The following is a 16,143-nucleotide window of genomic DNA, read 5'->3' as shown; positions in this document are numbered from 1 at the left end:
TCTGCATTACTGCCAGAGTCAATGGTAATAGGAACTTCCAGGGTGAGTCCATTTGGCAGTTGGAGCGATGCGGTGAGTTGCACCACTGGTTTAGGTGGGAGGGGGTCTGTGGGCTGTAAAATCTCTGGGGACTGCTTCACTGACTCGCCTGGCTGGGCCCCAGTGCCACTGCTTCCAACCAGGCTTGGTCGTTTCCCTGCAGGTGTTGCTCCTGCGAAGCTGCTCCCCTTACTGTTGCTGAGCCTGCAGTTTGTTTCTGGATCCTCTGGGGACACTCTTTAGCCATGTGCTGTGCACTGTTGCAGATGTAGCACTTCCTGTTCCTTCTAGGAACTTGCGCCTTGACTGCTCCCGGTGTTTGGGCTCTGGTCGCTGTCTGAGCCCTAGCACCGCCTATCTCCATCGGCTCTTCTTCCCTCCCCAAAGGAGGTGTGGTTTGCGCGCGTCCTGCCTCTCTGGTAAGGAAGGGGGCTGTTTTGGCTGGCGTGCGCCCCAAACATCCCTCATTCCTGCCCCAGGGGCGTTCTTCCAGGCGTACTCCTATCGCCAGCGCTCTTTGGATGACTTCTGAAGTGGTGGTGGGTCTCTCCCCCCTTGCTAGTTCGTCTTTCACTGCGGCATTCAGCCCCTCCCAGAACAGGTCCCTTACGGCAATGGAGTGCTTCTCCCAGCCCAGCACATTCACCAAGGCAAAAAAGTTGGAGTGATACTGTCTCACGGTGGCTTTCCCCTGTCGTAGCCCATGCATGTCCCTCCTTGCGACATCCACATCTACCGCTGATTTAAAACAAGCGTCCATAGCTTTGAGAAATGCGTCTGAATCCCGGAGGGCGGGATCATTTTCGCGCCACAAATTGCGCAGCCATGATTTAGCTTCCCCATGCAGATGAGTTATAATGAACCCCACCTTCTCCTCCTCATCTCTAAAGTCTTTCTGAAGCAACCTGAGCGCGAAGACTATGTCTGCTCTGAAATTTGGATACTGCTGCAGGTCCCCATTAAAGTGGGCTACGACGCTGCCTCCCCTCTTTCCGAGACCAACTCCCTCCGGTCTGGGTTCCAGCAGCCCCTTCTTGCCCAAGCTTTCCAACCTGTTTTGCAGATCCTGGCAGAGCGCTGCTGCTTCTTGCTCTCTCCTTCGGGATACTTCTACTTCTGAGTAAAGCGCCGTGACTGCTTTATGCAGTTCTGTTACCTTCTCCTCTGTGGCCATCTTCGCCTATCTTCGTGAGCTCACAAAACACCAAGTTTTGCCCCCTCTCTGTGCCAACTCGCGCTGCGAGGGTCTTTTTGGAGAGACGGAGCTTACTGTCAGAGCTGCCCCAGGTCCCAGCTCACAAAGGACCAACGCCAGATCGTTCTTATATGAAACAGTCTTTATTTAAGTTCTGCTTCGCTCTTACATTCTTGGCGCGCATCTCTACATCTCTAACTCTAGACCGCCGAAGCTCCGTCTGAGTCTCCTCCCCCCGTACACCAGTTTAAGACTCTAGCCCTGCTCCACCTCTTCCTTTGCTCTTTTCTCCTCTGGGTCCTCTTGCCCGCCGAGGACTCACCCTTCCTAGACTCTTCAGATGCTGAGTCTCCTGAATCCTCCCCCAACCTCCGGCGGGCTTTAGGACCTGGTTCCCACTCCGGGCTGTCAGCTGTCCCGCGCGCCTGTACATTTGAACTTGGCGCGCGCGCCCAGCCTGCCACCTTCCTTCTGACCGTTACACTGCTCCTGTCGCTGCTTCCCTCCTCGGGGACGCTAGCTGGGCCGGACTCCTCCTCCCTGCTTGCCGGAGGAGACACTGCCTCTGACCTACGGGGTTCTTCCCCCCCACTGCACTCCGGTGGGGAACCTGGCCCCGATTTCCAGCTACTGCTTTGGGAATCTCCGCTGGCCCCTTGCTCCTGGTGTGTCCCCCCTGGGACCCCCCCTTGCCCTGGCCATCGGCGCCCCCTTCTGGGAATCTTCTGATTCACTGGAGAGGCTCAAGGAATCTCTCGGGTCACTCTCAGTCCGCTCTCCGCTGCTCCCAGATTCCTCCCCCTCGCTCTCCATCTCCTCTCTCCCCTGTGCCTCTGCTCCTGAACCCGACATCCATCCCCCCCTCGAAGCCCCCCTTCCCCCTCCCTCTCTTCGGGTGTGGGTTCCGGGTGCTCCAATGCTGCGGGGGTAAGTGCAGGATACCGTTCTTTCCCCCTGGTGTGCAGCCGGTCATCTGGATCTGGCCAGCTCGTAATGGGCTCGTCGGCGTCGATCTCCTCTGCTTCCATCTCTCTGCAGCTGTGTTCGAATGCAGGAGCCCCCCCCCCAACCTGTCCATGTCCTCTTCTCCCCCTGTCACCTCGGGCGAGGATGCGTGTAAGAGTCCCCTGCTCCACCCAACTTCTGGTTGATTGTCCCACCAATAGGAGCAGTCCGTGCCAAACCCAGAGAGCGATCCCTCTGGGGAGCTGGTTTCTGGCACCGGTTCCTCCTCTGAGGAGAACCCCCGGAACGTGCTGGCGGAAAGTGTGGGTGTGAAAAGCCGGTCGTCGAAATAATCTGCCGTCGAAATAATCTCCCCCCCCCACTGCGCTCCGGTGGGGAACCTGGCCCCGATTTCCAGCTACTGCTTTGGGAATCTCCGCTGGCCCCTTGCTCCTGGTGTATCCCCCCTGGGACCCCCCTTGCCCTGGCCATCGGCGCCCCCTTCTGGGAATCTTCTGATTCACTGGAGAGGCTCATGGAATCTCTCGGGTCACTCTCAGTCCGCTCTCCGCTGCTCCCAGATTCCTCCCCCTCGCTCTCCATCTCCTCTCTCCCCTGTGCCTCTGCTCCTGAACCCCTGACAGCGCCTGTTTCCAGGTGTTGGGAATCTTCCCGTCTTCTAATATTCTATTTAAGAATGTCTTCATAGGTGATAGTAGTGGTTCCTCTAATTTTTTGTAATGTATTGAGGTAAGACCATCTGGGCCTGGGGATTTTCCCAGTTTCATCTTAATTATCGCTTGATGAAGCTCTGTCGTGATTACTGGGGAGTTTAGCTCTTGAATCTTTTCTTTCTTCATTATAGGTATATCCTTTCCACATAAATACTCTTTTATTTCAACCTCTGTCTCATTTCCTGCTTTATATAGCTTATTATAATTTTTGGAAAACACTTTTTAACTCCCTCAGGGTTATCTAAAGTTCTCCCCTCTTCCACTATTTTATCAATCAGTTTTTCCTTTTGTCTCTTTTTCAGTTGCCAGGCTAGCATCTTTCCGGGTTTATTTGCAAATTCGAACAACCTTTGTTTCATCCATTTAATATTGTCTTCAATTTCACTATTTAATATTGCTGAAGCCTGGGTTTGTAATATTTTTAGTTTTTGGTTTATTAATTCATTTTTTGGTTGTTTTGCTAATAATTTTTCATTTATTCCTATTTCCTTCCTTATTTGTTCCAGTTTTTGCTCTCTGTTTCTTTTCCTTATTACACTTTGTTGTCTGTAAAAGCCTCTTATAAAAGCTTTACTTGCATCCCATATTGTCCTGAAGTCTGTATCCTGTTCTTTATTTAATTCAAAAAATTCTTTCAGTAATTCTTGCGCTTTTTTCACAATCTTTTCGTCATTAAATAATCTTTCATTAAGTCTCCATCTTTTATTAGTTTTCTTGTGTTCCTTTAATTCTAATGTGACTGGGTTGTGATCTGTAATAATTTTGGTCTGTATTTCTGCTTTTTTAATTTTAGTTGTTAAGTTATTTGATACCCATATGCTGTCAATTCTGCCGGCTGATTTTTTAACTTCCGAGAAATGTGTATACTGTCTTTCTCCTGGGTTTTTATATCTCCATGTATCAATCAAATTTAAGTTTTCTACCATCTGAAAGAAGGTGTCTGGGAGTCTGCCTTTTTTGGATTTTCTTTCTCTCTGTGTCCTATCTAATTCTATTGATGTGACACCATTTAGGTCTCCCATCAAAATAATTTCCTCTTCTATAAATTCCAGTAAATTAGCTTCTACTTTTCTGAAAAATTCTGTTTTGTTACCTGTCAGGGAACTGCCATCGGAGCATCAGGTGGTGGAGGGGCTCAGGGAGGAAGAAAGAGACTCAGCAGCTGAAGCAGGTACCAGCAGGGGGAGGAGTGGATCTCTGAGGGAATGCGAGCAGGAGGGAGGGCTCAGGGACGCTTCCAGCGAGAACAGTGGGGAGGTATCTGAGTCTCCCATAGGGAGACCCACACCTCGCCGGAAACTGTCACGCCGTGAGTCCAGGAGACGCGTTTCCGTTAAGGAGCTCCTTTGCTGGAAACGCTTCCGCAGACAGCCACTGTCGGACTCTACTAGTGACTAGAGCAGGCATGTCTGAGGAGCTCCGTCACACACGGAGGTTTGTGGGGTCGCACAAACTCTGAGGGAGCACGATTTTACGCACAAGCAGCTAATCAATCCCTTATAGCAGTCCGACAGTCTCTGTACGCTGCCTGTGCAAGAGAAAGCATCATGAGCGAACCAACCGGAACCGGAGGAGCGGGGGTTGGAGCTGGTCCAAGCTTGGAAGATAGATACCGAGCGTTGGAGGTCCAACTGGCGCTGCAGACGGCGAGGCTGGAGGAGAGAAGGGCTCAGGATGCAGACAAGAAGGGGAGAGCCACTCAGTTCCCCAGAAAGGTACCAGGATTGGTGCAGAAATTTGGGGGGGACCCCAAGGATTACCATGCCTTTAGGACAGAGATGCAATATGCCATTAATGTGCAGTTCGATGAGTTCCCTGATGAGGAATCGCGAGTTGCTTTCGTAATTGGGCATCTTGAGAAAGGGGCGAGAGACTGGGTTCGACCCCTAATGGCAACGCACAATGACGTACTAAAGGACACGATGAAGTTCTTTCGTGCAATGGATATCATGTTTTCCAGCGATATTGAGGAAGGGGTGGTGCGCAGACAGCTAATGGCTTGCAAGCAGGGAAGCCGATCTGTCCGTGAGTACTGGACTGAGTTTACCATGCTGATTCACAGACTGGGGTGGGATTTATCGGCGGCACCCATTCAGATGCTATTTGAAGAAGGTCTTTCTTCGGCTGTGAAAGACGAGCTGTCACGGAGCCCCAGGGCGGTGTCTATGGATCAGCTGACCAAATCTGCGCTGTCCATAGGAGCGCGTCAGGAGGCAAGAGCCTTGGAGAGGCGGGAAGGGAGAGGGGAACGTTGGAAGGAGTTCCGCATTCCAGACATTCCTGAGCCAGCTTTCCCGCCGGCAGAGCCGATGGAAATCGGGACAGCGCGCGCGCGCGCATTTTCAAAAACCAGCGAGGGGGCTAAGAAGGAGGGAAAGGGCGCCCGGAAATGCTATCTCTGCCAACAGCCAGGCCACTTTGCCAGAGTCTGCCCCCAGAGGAAGGAATGGCAAGGGATGGTGGGAGCTGTTGAGGGGGGAGAGCAGGGGGAAACGGAGCAGGTAAAAGCCAACGCCTGGTTGCCACAATCGGGGCACTGCAGCCAGGCCAAAGAGCAGTGAAAGTGCCCGTGCCAGAAGCTCCTCGACCTGCTCTAGTGATTGAAGTGTCGCTAGAGCTGCAAAATGGACACCCCCTAAAAATAAAGGCGCTGTTGGACTCAGGCAGTTCCTGCAATTTTATGAGCAAGGAGTTTGCTGCTGAACACCAGATACAGACTATCCCTTTAAGCAACCCCCTGCAGGTGACCACGATTGATGGCAGGGAGTTGTTGGGAGGAGGAGTCAGCTTGCAGACTGTCCCAATGATAATGAGGGTGGCAAGGCACACAGAACTGATAGCGTTTAATGTGGCCACCCTGGGAGGCGCTCCCATTATTTTGGGAATGAGCTGGCTAGCTCTACATGATCCGCTGGTTGGCTGGCATCAAAGAGTGGTGTCCTTTGGTTCAGCACATTGCTTAGAACACTGCAAAGGGGAAAAGGGTTCAGCAGGGGCCCAAGCCACCCTAGCAGGGACTGAAGTAATGGAGAAGGTGAAGGTACCACCACAGTATGCAGATCTCAGCGACGTGTTCAGCGAGAAGGAAGCTGACCAACTACCCCCTCATAGGCCCTTTGATTGTCAGATCAATTTACTCCCTGGAGCACAGCTTCCTGTGGGCAAGTTGTATGCCATGTCAGACAGAGAAATGCAGGAGTTGCGAGACTTTATTGACAAGAACCTGAAGAGAGGCTTCATCAGAGAGTCCAAAGCAGCAGGGGGTAGCCCAGTGTTTTTTGTGGACAAAAAACACGCGGACAAGCCGAGACTTGTATGTGATTTTAGGAGGCTAAATGCAGTGACTGAACCAGTGGCTTTCCCTATGCCCAGGATTGATGATATTTTGACCAGGGTGCGGAAGGGAAAGATTTTTACAAAGCTGGATCTAAGGGGGGCGTACAACCTGATACGCATAAGGAAAGGGGATGAATGGAAAACCACCATGTTTACCCCTTTGGGGGCATTTGAATATCTCGTTATGCCATTTGGATTACAAGCGGGCTCAGCGTGTTTTCAATCTTTTATGAACCATGTACTGGGCCCTTTGCTCTACAAGAATTGCGTTGCTTTCCTAGATGATGTGTTGGTGTATTCGGAGAATGAGGAGCAACATGTGAGAGACGTCAGAGAAGTGTTGAGCAGACTGCAAGCCAACAGGCTGTGGGTGAAACTGGAGAAGTGTCGGTTCCATACCAAGGAGGTGGAATTCCTGGGGTACCGCCTGTCAGACAAGGGATTGGCCATGGATCCCGGCAAGGTGCAGGCAGTGCTGGACTGGAAAACACCCAAAACCAAGAAGGATGTGCAGAGGTTCCTAGGGTTTGGGAACTTTTATCGTAAGTTCATCCGAAACTTCGCCCACCTGACGGCGCCCATTACGGACTGTCTCAGCAGTAAAAAGAAGTTTGTATGGACGGCGGAGGCGGAGCGAGCGTTTGAGGAGCTGAAAAGGGCCTTCGCCTCTGAAGAACAACTTCTGCATGTGGACTTACAAAAGAAGCTGAGGGTCGAAACAGACGCATCTGACAGAGCCATAGGGGCGGTGCTTCTTCTGCAGCCGGGGAAGGAGGAGTCAGAGTGGCGACCGTGTGCCTTCTTTTCGCGAAAGCTGAACAAATCCGAGAGGAACTACACGGTGTACGACCGGGAACTTCTTGCTATTCATGAGGCGTTCCGGAGATGGAGGCATCTGCTAATTGGTGCACAACATAAGGTGCAAGTGTGCACGGACCATAAAAATCTAGAGTATTGGAGAACTGCGCGAGTGCTCAACCAAAGGCAGTTGAGATGGGCCCAGGAGTTCTCCAAATTTAACTTTGAGATTTGTTACGTGCCGGGCCCAGAGAATGTTAGGGCGGACGCTCTCTCACGCAAACCTGAATATTTGGAGGGGGAGGGAGCACCCGAAGAAACCCATATCATTCCAGAGGACCGCTGGGTGTGTGGGGCGACTTTGGTGGGGCAAAGGGAATTGGTAGAGGGTACGGTGCATGATGCATACGCCCAGGACAAACTCAGGGGTCTCAGGAGGGAGGAAGACAAACCCGGTGGTTTTGAGGAGAGAAACGGGGCATTGTATTACAAGGGAGCGTTATATATACCCGAAGGGGAATTGAGGGAGAAGGTACTCAAGCAGCTGCACGATAGCCCCACAGCAGGGCATTTTGGGCAACACAAGACCATGTGGCTGGTTACCAGGGAATTTTGGTGGCCCAAGGTCAGGGAAGATGTGCGGGAGTATGTGAGAGGGTGTGAACAATGCCAAAGAGCCAAGGGGGAGAGGCGGGCGCCGGCTGGTTTATTAGAACCACTGCCCACACCTGAAAGACCGTGGGAAGCAGTGGCAATAGATTTCATGACTGATCTGCCAAGGTCTAGAGGGAAAACAGCCATCATGGTTGTGGTAGACCTGTTAACTAAAATGGCCCACTTTATAGCCTGCTCACATGCGGTCACAGCAGAAGAAACAGCCAAATTGTTTGTAGAGAATGTGTTTCGGTTGCATGGCGCCCCCTTGAGGGTGGTTTCAGACTGAGGGAAACAATTTACTTCCAGGTTCTGGAGGAAGCTCATGAGCTTACTGCATGTAGAGGTTAATTTTTCAACGGCCCGTCACCCAGAAACCAACGGGCAGGCGGAAAGAGCAAATGGGGTTCTTCAACAATATTTGAGGTGTTATGTTAATGACAGAGAGAATGATTGGGTGGAGAAGCTGGCGTTGGCAGAATTTGCCTACAACAATGCAGAGAACGTGTCCACGGGGATGAGCCCCTTTTTGGCTAATCACGGGTGCCATCCCAGAGCCTTCCCAGTGGGGGAGGGGGAGAACTGGAGCGTTCCAGCTGCAGAACAGTTCGTTGAAGAAATGGAAGCGATCCACCGCCAGCTCCAACTCAACTTAAACAGGGCTAAGGAGGAATATAAGAGGCAGGCAGACAAAAACAGAAGGGAAGGTGAAAGCATCAGGGTGGGGGACCAGGTGTGGCTGTCAACCCAAGGGTTGCCGTTCAAAGGAGGTTGTAAGAAATTAAGACCCAAAAGGCTGGGTCCGTTTGAAGTCATGCAGCAGGTCAATCCAGTGGCTTTCAGACTCCGGTTACCGAACCACATGAAGCTGCACCCAGTTTTTCACAGGTCGTTGCTGTCACCGTATAGAGGAGACAGTGAGGGGAGGGTCACTAGGGGACCAGCAATGGAGGAGAAGGAACACAGCTACCATGTAGCGGAGATCCTCGATTCCAGGTGGAAGGGAGATCAAGTAGAGTATTTGGTAATGTGGGAAGGGGAACCGGAGTCGGAAAACACCTGGGTTAGGGCAGAGGATGTCAATGACGAAGTTTTAATAGAGACTTTTCATCAGAGGTTCCCACGTAAACCTCAGCCTGTAGCGAGGTTCCGAAGGGAATACTTTGCCACCACCGACGAGGAAGAGGAGTTGGAGGGGTTCCCAGATTCTGAAGAGGAAGAGGATTCAGCGAGCCAGGACGACGATCGATGGAGGGAATTGTTCGAGACGTCGGAAGATGAGGAAGGTTCCTTTCGGGGTTTTAGCCCTTCACCTCCCAGGGGAGAGGAAATGGGAGGGGGTGAGGGGGGCCCTGGAGGGGAGGTGGATGTCAGGGAACTGCCATCGGAGCATCAGGTGGTGGAGGGGCTCAGGGAGGAAGAAAGAGACTCAGCAGCTGAAGCAGGTACCAGCAGGGGGAGGAGTGGATCTCTGAGGGAATGCGAGCAGGAGGGAGGGCTCAGGGACGCTTCCAGCGAGAACAGTGGGGAGGTATCTGAGTCTCCCATAGGGAGACCCACACCTCGCCGGAAACTGTCACGCCGTGAGTCCAGGAGACGCGTTTCCGTTAAGGAGCTCCTTTGCTGGAAACGCTTCCGCAGACAGCCACTGTCGGACTCTACTAGTGACTAGAGCAGGCATGTCTGAGGAGCTCCGTCACACACGGAGGTTTGTGGGGTCGCACAAACTCTGAGGGAGCACGATTTTACGCACAAGCAGCTAATCAATCCCTTATATTACCATTCGGTGCATAAACTCCTACTATAATTAAATGTTCTTTACCTTTTGTTATTTTTACCCCTAGTAATCTACCCTCATCATCCTTAAAGATTTTTTTTGCATCTAGTTTAGGGTTCACATAGATCACAATTCCCCTTTTCTTTTTTACATCTGAGGATATAAATTCTTGACCCAATCTCTTGTTTTCTAAAACCCTTCTATGGTTTCTAGTCACATGGGTCTCCTGCAAGCATATAATATCCCATTGTTCTTTCCTCAATACATGTTCTATTTTATTTCTCTTCCTCTTATCATTTAAACCGTTAACATTCCAAGATATAATTTTTAGATTCATTAATTTTTATTTATTATCTACAGTAGTTTCGTTGAGTAAATAAAAAAAGGAAAGAAAATAACTCAGAAATTTTAGGATTTTGATAATCTGCTTCTTCCAGTCTCTCTCTCCCCCCCTTAATATGCGCTTATCTCTATGTTTGTTGTGGTGTCTGTGTTGTTTCCTCTCGCTCCAATGTTGGCTCTCCAGTTAATTCTTTTTTGTACTTCCTCCAGAATTTTCCCAGCTCATCTACTGATCTAAAAGTTTTTCTTTTGTCCTTATATGTGAAGGTGATGCCCTCAGGAAATTCCCACCGGAATCTAATCGAATTTTTCTTGATTGCTTCTGTTACTGTCTTATAATTCTGCCTTTTCTTCAGAATTCTTTTTGGGATTTCCTTAAATATTTTGATAGGCCTATCATCTATTACTAACTTCACTTGTCCTTTTTGATGTACTATATTGTCCTTTAAAAGTCTTGAGTTGAAAAAAATTAAGCAATCTCCTGGCCCTTTATAAGTGTCCGATCTTTCTGATTTGATCCTGAAAATTTTATCAATATCCAATAGCATCTCTTCTACCTCTACTCCCAACCAGTTTACAATCTCCTGTGATAGTTTCTCTTGAATTTGTTCATCATGAGTTTGTGGGACGCCTCGGAAGCGGAGGACCATCTCCTTCTGACGCATCTCCATCAATGATATATCATCTAGCAGCTCTTCATGGGCTCTCTTTAGGTCGTTTATTTCTTCCTTCGTTGAGTCTTGTGATTTTTTAATGTCCTTATTTTCCATTTGCAGTTTCTTCGTCATTTCCTCTTGTTTGGTAGATTTACTCTTAAGTTCTTGTACAGATTTATCCAGTTCTTTATTTTTAAGTGAGAGGTCACTTATTTGTGTTGTTAGGTCTATTATTAGCTTTGAGTTTTGTTGGATGTTGCCAGCTAGTATGTCCAGCTTCTCATTCAGGCTCTTTTCCATCCCCATTATAAGGTCTTTTATGTCAGCATTGGGGTCTGTTTCAGCTGTTGATTGCCTTCTCACTTGTAGACCTGACCCAGATGTCAGTGTAGTTTGGTATTTTTTAGAACCCATATTTGTCATTCTTCCTTTTGGTTCTGATCTAGATATCTTTATTTCAAACCAAGAATATATATATTCCTAAACTTTGAAAATGCTCTGTTTATAGTCTATAATTTGGTCCTTTTGCCTGATGGGATTGAAAGTCAGTTAAGATTCCGGTGGTTTTACCCTATGTTGTTATCAGTTCATTTCAAATAGGTAAATTTAAAAGTAAAAAAGTAAAAAAAAGGCCAAGTTTTAATAAAAAATTAGTTAAATATTTTTACTTACTTTGGCAATTTTTAATTACTTTGGCAATTATCAGAGAAAAGATCCTTCGCAGTACTTAACATCCGTCTTAAGAGCTTACTTTCTAGAAGCTGAACTTGGTATTTCAAATGTCCTTTCGTGTATAGCTAGTTTTCTTTATGGCTGTACTGCAAGCCTGTGTCTTAGCAGCGTTTTTTAAATTATTGGAGTAATTTTATTTTCCGCCAGTAGGAGGCGAAATTTTCCAATTTACTTATGAGATGGTCCTTCTTCTTTTGTTTCTCTAGCCTCTCTTTGTTGCAGTGACTGTTTCCGCCACTATTCTTCTTCCTGCTGAGTTCATTCCTCAGAGTGGACTCTGAGAGGAAGACGTCCCACACTCCATACATCTAAATGGGTTCTCCCATGTGAGAGTCCCTAGATGTTCCTTAAATAAAGGTAAAGGTAAAGGGACCCCTGACCATTAGGTCCAGTCTTGACCGACTCTGGGGTTGCGGTGGTCATCTCGCTTTATTGACCTTCCCACCAGAGCAGTACCTATTTATCTATTTGCACTTCACATGCTTTTGAACTGCTATGTAGGCAGGAGCTGGGACCGAGCAACGGGACCTCACCCTGTCGCGGGGATTCGAACCACCAACCTTATGATCGGCAAGTCCGGGGCTCTGTGGTTTAACCCACAGTGCCACCTGCGTCCCTGTTCCTTAAATACTCCATTATAAATAAAGCACTTTTTGCAGTCTTTTCATTTAAACTGCTTCTCCTCTCTGAGTTTGTGGATGATCTGAAGGGTTTCAACTCTTAAACTTCTTCATGTCCATGAGTCTGTTGATTTTGAACTTCCACTAAGAGCGAACCTCTATCTACTTTCCAAATATGGTTTGTCTTTTGTGTGAGTTTGTTGACATAAATCAAGGGTTCCACTCTGACTGAAGCTCCTTCCACAGTCCATACATTTAAACAGTTTCTCCCCTATGTGTCTGCCGATGTCGTCTAAGGTGTGCACTCTGCTTGAAGCTCTTTCCGCACTCCATGCATTTAAATGGTTTCTCCCCTGTGTGAGTCCGTTGATGGTTTCTAAGGTCTCCACTCTGATTGAAGCTCTTTCCACACTCCATGCATTTAAATGGTTTCTCCCCTGTGTGAGTCCGTTGATGTGTTCTAAGATATCCTCTGTTACTAAAGCTGTTTCCACACTCAATACATTTATATGGTTTCTCACCTGTGTGAGTCCGTTGATGTAGTCTAAGGCTTCCATTGTTACTAAAGCTCTTTCCACACTCAATACATTTAAATGGTTTCTCCCCTGTGTGAGTCCGTTGATGTAGTCTAAGGCTTCCACTATGACTAAAGCTCTTTCCACACTCGATACATTTATATGGTTTCTCCCCTGTGTGAGTCTGTTGATGTGTTCTAAGATATCCTCTGTTCCTAAAGCTCTTTCTACACACGATACACTTATACGGTTTCTCCCCTGTGTGAGTCCGTTGATGATTTCTAAGGTTGCCACTCTGATTGAAGCTCTTTCCACACTCCATGCACTTAAATGGTTTCTCCCCTGTGTGAGTCCGTTGATGGTTCCTAAGGTTTCCATTCTGACTGAAGTTCTTTCCACATTCCATGCATTTAAATGGTCTCTCCCCTGTGTGAGTCTGTTGATGTTTCCTAAGGTTTCCATTATCACTAAAGCTGTTTCCACATTCGATACATTTATATGGTTTCTTCCCTGTGTGAGTCCGTTGATGATTCCTAAGGCTTCCACTATTACTAAAGCTCTTTCCACACTCCATACATTTACATGGTTTCTCCCCTGTGTGAGTCCGTTGATGGTTCCTAAGGTTTCCATTCTGACTGAAGTCCTTTCCACACTCCATGCATTTAAATGGTCTCTCCCCTGTGTGAGTCCGTTGATGTTTCCTAAGGCTTCCATTATCACTAAAGCTCTTTCCACACTCAATACATTTAAATGGTTTCTCCCCTGTGTGAGTCCGTTGATGGTTCCTAAGGCTTCCATTTTCACTAAAGCTCTTTCCACACTCGATACATTTAAATGGTTTCTCCCCAGTGTGAGTCCGTTCATGTGTTCTAAGTTTTCCATTTTCACTAAAGCTCTTTCCACACTCGATACATTCAAATGGTTTCTCCCCTGTGTGAGTCCGTTGATGTGTTCTAAGATTTCCTCTGTTACTAAAGCTCTTTCCACACTCGATACATTTAAATGGTTTCTCCCCGGTGTGAGTCCGTTCATGTGTTCTAAGGTTTCCATTATCCCTAAAGCTCTTTCCACACTCTATACATTTAAAAGATTTCACCCCTGTGTGAGTCTGTTGATGTCTTCTTAGGTTTCCACTATCATGAAAACTTTTTTCACACTCCAGGCATTCATATAGTTTCCCCCCTGTGTGAGTCCGTTTGTGCAATTTAAGGTTTCCACTCTGACTGAAGTTCTTTCCACACTCCCTGCACTTAAAACGTTTATTCTCTCTGTGAGTCTGCTGGTGTGTTCTAAGTTTTGCATTGAAAGAGAAGCTCTTTCCACACTCCATACCTTTAAATGTATTCTTTCCTTTTTGTGTTTGTTGATGTGAACTATGTGTGCTCATTCAGTGAAGCATATTCCACATTTCACACATTTTAATGGCTATTCCTAATGAAACGAAAGGTGCCCTGTCCCCTGCAATTCTGTCTTCTCCATCACCTTTTTCAGAGTGGGCAGAAAGGAAATCCTGTTTGGGTTTTAGGAAAGAGAACACAGAAAAAAAGGACACATCAACCTCCATTAGCACCTTCTCTTATTTCACCATCTCCTACATTCTCCCATGTCCTACCCATGTTCCCAATTTTTAGGAAATGAAAATGGTATGATGTCAAATGATAGTAATGCATCAGCAACCTTTCATAATCCTCAATCATCTTTAATAACACAGAATGATCTTAGAATACCGTTGTCCTCTGAGACTGCCTTTCTTTCTTTCTTTTTTCTTCTTCTCTTTTTAAAAAACTTTTATTTTGCTTTAAACAGGTACATGTAAAGAGGTACTTAGAAATATAGACAACCAAAATTACAAAGGAATATTCCTTAATAGTAATGAAAAAAAATGAAAAAAGTCTACAAAAAATATTGAGGTACATGACACAGAACATAAACAACTATGGGAAAGATAAAAGAAAAGAAAAAAGAAAAAGAAAAAAAGGAAAAGAAAAAGGAAGATGAGCCTAAGCAGGAAAGCTCATTTATTGTACACTTCTGTCAAGCTCACAACAGATCATTATTCTTAGCGTTTCTCTCTATCTGCATTCCAAAGGAATCCCTCATCTTGGTATCATTTCTCTATGCGGTATCATTCTAAACATAGCCAGATCTTTCTTGTTGAGCCCTTGTCCCCTACAAAATTATTTAAATATTCCCATTCTTCTTTCACCATTTTTTAAGGTTTATCACTTATTCCATCTGTCAGCTTTGCCAGCTCCAAGTACTCGCACAATTTGACTACCCATTCCTCTTTAGTGGGTATATTTTTATCTTTCCAGTGTTTCACCACTACAACCCTTGCTGCTGACGTTGCGTACATAAATAGCCTAGTTTTGTTTTTGGGAATATTATCTGATACCATTCCTAGTAAAAATTATATGGAGAGACGACCAATGGGTGACGCAAGCAAAAATCAAGTTAGCGGGATTTTTCGAGATAAATGGGAAACAAAATGCAGACATAAATGTAGTTTAGTAAAGCGTACATGATGGGTCTTGGAATACAAGAAATGGCTAGACTGAAGAAGATAAAAGACAATAATATCCAAGAGCTAACTAACCAGATAAGAATTAATGAAAAAGAGTTGATCAAAAATCCAAAAAGTCATGAAATATTACAAAAAATAAAGATATTGCAATCCCATATCTCTCGTATATTAAATAAGGAAGTAGAAAATAAAATTAAATGGGGAAAACAAAGGTTTTTTGAGTCCGCCAATAAGCCCGGTAAGTTGTTAGCATGGATGATAAAGGAAAAGCAAACAAAAAAAGTTATAAATAAAATTTTGGACAAAGGAGAGGAAACAACAGACCCAGTAAAAATACAAATAAAATTCTTAAACTTTTATAAAGATTTATATAAACAAGAACATTTAGAGGTTAATAAAATGGAAGAGTATTTACAACAAAATAAATTACCAAGAATTGAAAAAGAAGAAGTTGAGGCCCTAAACTCCAATATAGAAATAGATGAAATGGCACAAGTAATAAAAAAATATGAAGAGTGGCAAATCGCCAGGTCCTGACGGAATCACATTAATGTACTATAAGAACCTGGAAGAAGTAATCCTCCCTATATTACAAAGACTAATGAATAATATACTGGGAGGGAAAGATATACCACAATCATGGAAAGAAGCACTGGTCACTCTAATCCCAAAACAGGGAGTGGAGTTGACAGACATGAAAAATTATAGACCAATCTCCCTGTTGAATACAAACTATAAAATCTATGCTGGGGTGATGGCTAATAGATTAAAAAAGACTCTAAACAAAATAATCAGCAGAGACCAGGTGGGCTTCTTACCAGATAGACATATAAAAGACAATACAAGAATAATAATTGACCCGTTGGAATATGTGGAAATGAAACCAAGTAAAAAGATGGCCATGTTATTGGTTGATGCAGAAAAAGCTTTTGATAGAGTATCATGGAATTTCCTATTGGAAACTTTCAAAGGTCTTGAGAAAATAATTAATGGAATTAGGGCGATATATGATAACGAAAAACAAAACTGCTAATAAATAACGAGATCACCGAAGAGTTCAGCATCGAAAGGGGGCCAAGACAGGGGTGCCCTCTCTCCCCACTTCTTTTTATTGCCACCTCGGAACCACTTTTAATAGCAATAAGAAAGGATAAAAATCTAAGAGGAATTAACCTAGGAACTTGATACTACAAAATTAAAGCCTTTGCCGATGATGTAATCGTAACCACTGAAAATTCAGTGGAAAGTATCCAAAAAACGCTTGCACAACTGGAAG

General features: G+C 46.0%; 1 long non-coding RNA gene across 1 annotated transcript in view; it reads left to right on the top strand.

The window, feature by feature from the left end:
* Positions 1-3,995, top strand: part of LOC308595857 — a 95,629-nt gene extending 91,634 nt beyond the window's left edge. The window contains exon 3 of the long non-coding RNA XR_014012130.1: positions 1,299-3,995. This is a non-coding gene — a long non-coding RNA (uncharacterized lncRNA). The remainder of the gene's footprint in view (positions 1-1,298) is intronic.
* Positions 3,996-16,143: the final 12,148 nt, after the last annotated feature.

This window comes from Podarcis bocagei, assembly GCF_964188305.1.
Source record: "Podarcis bocagei genome assembly, chromosome: 10".
NCBI lineage: Eukaryota > Metazoa > Chordata > Lepidosauria > Squamata > Lacertidae > Podarcis > Podarcis bocagei.
This window is presented reverse-complemented; position numbering and strand designations above follow the sequence as displayed.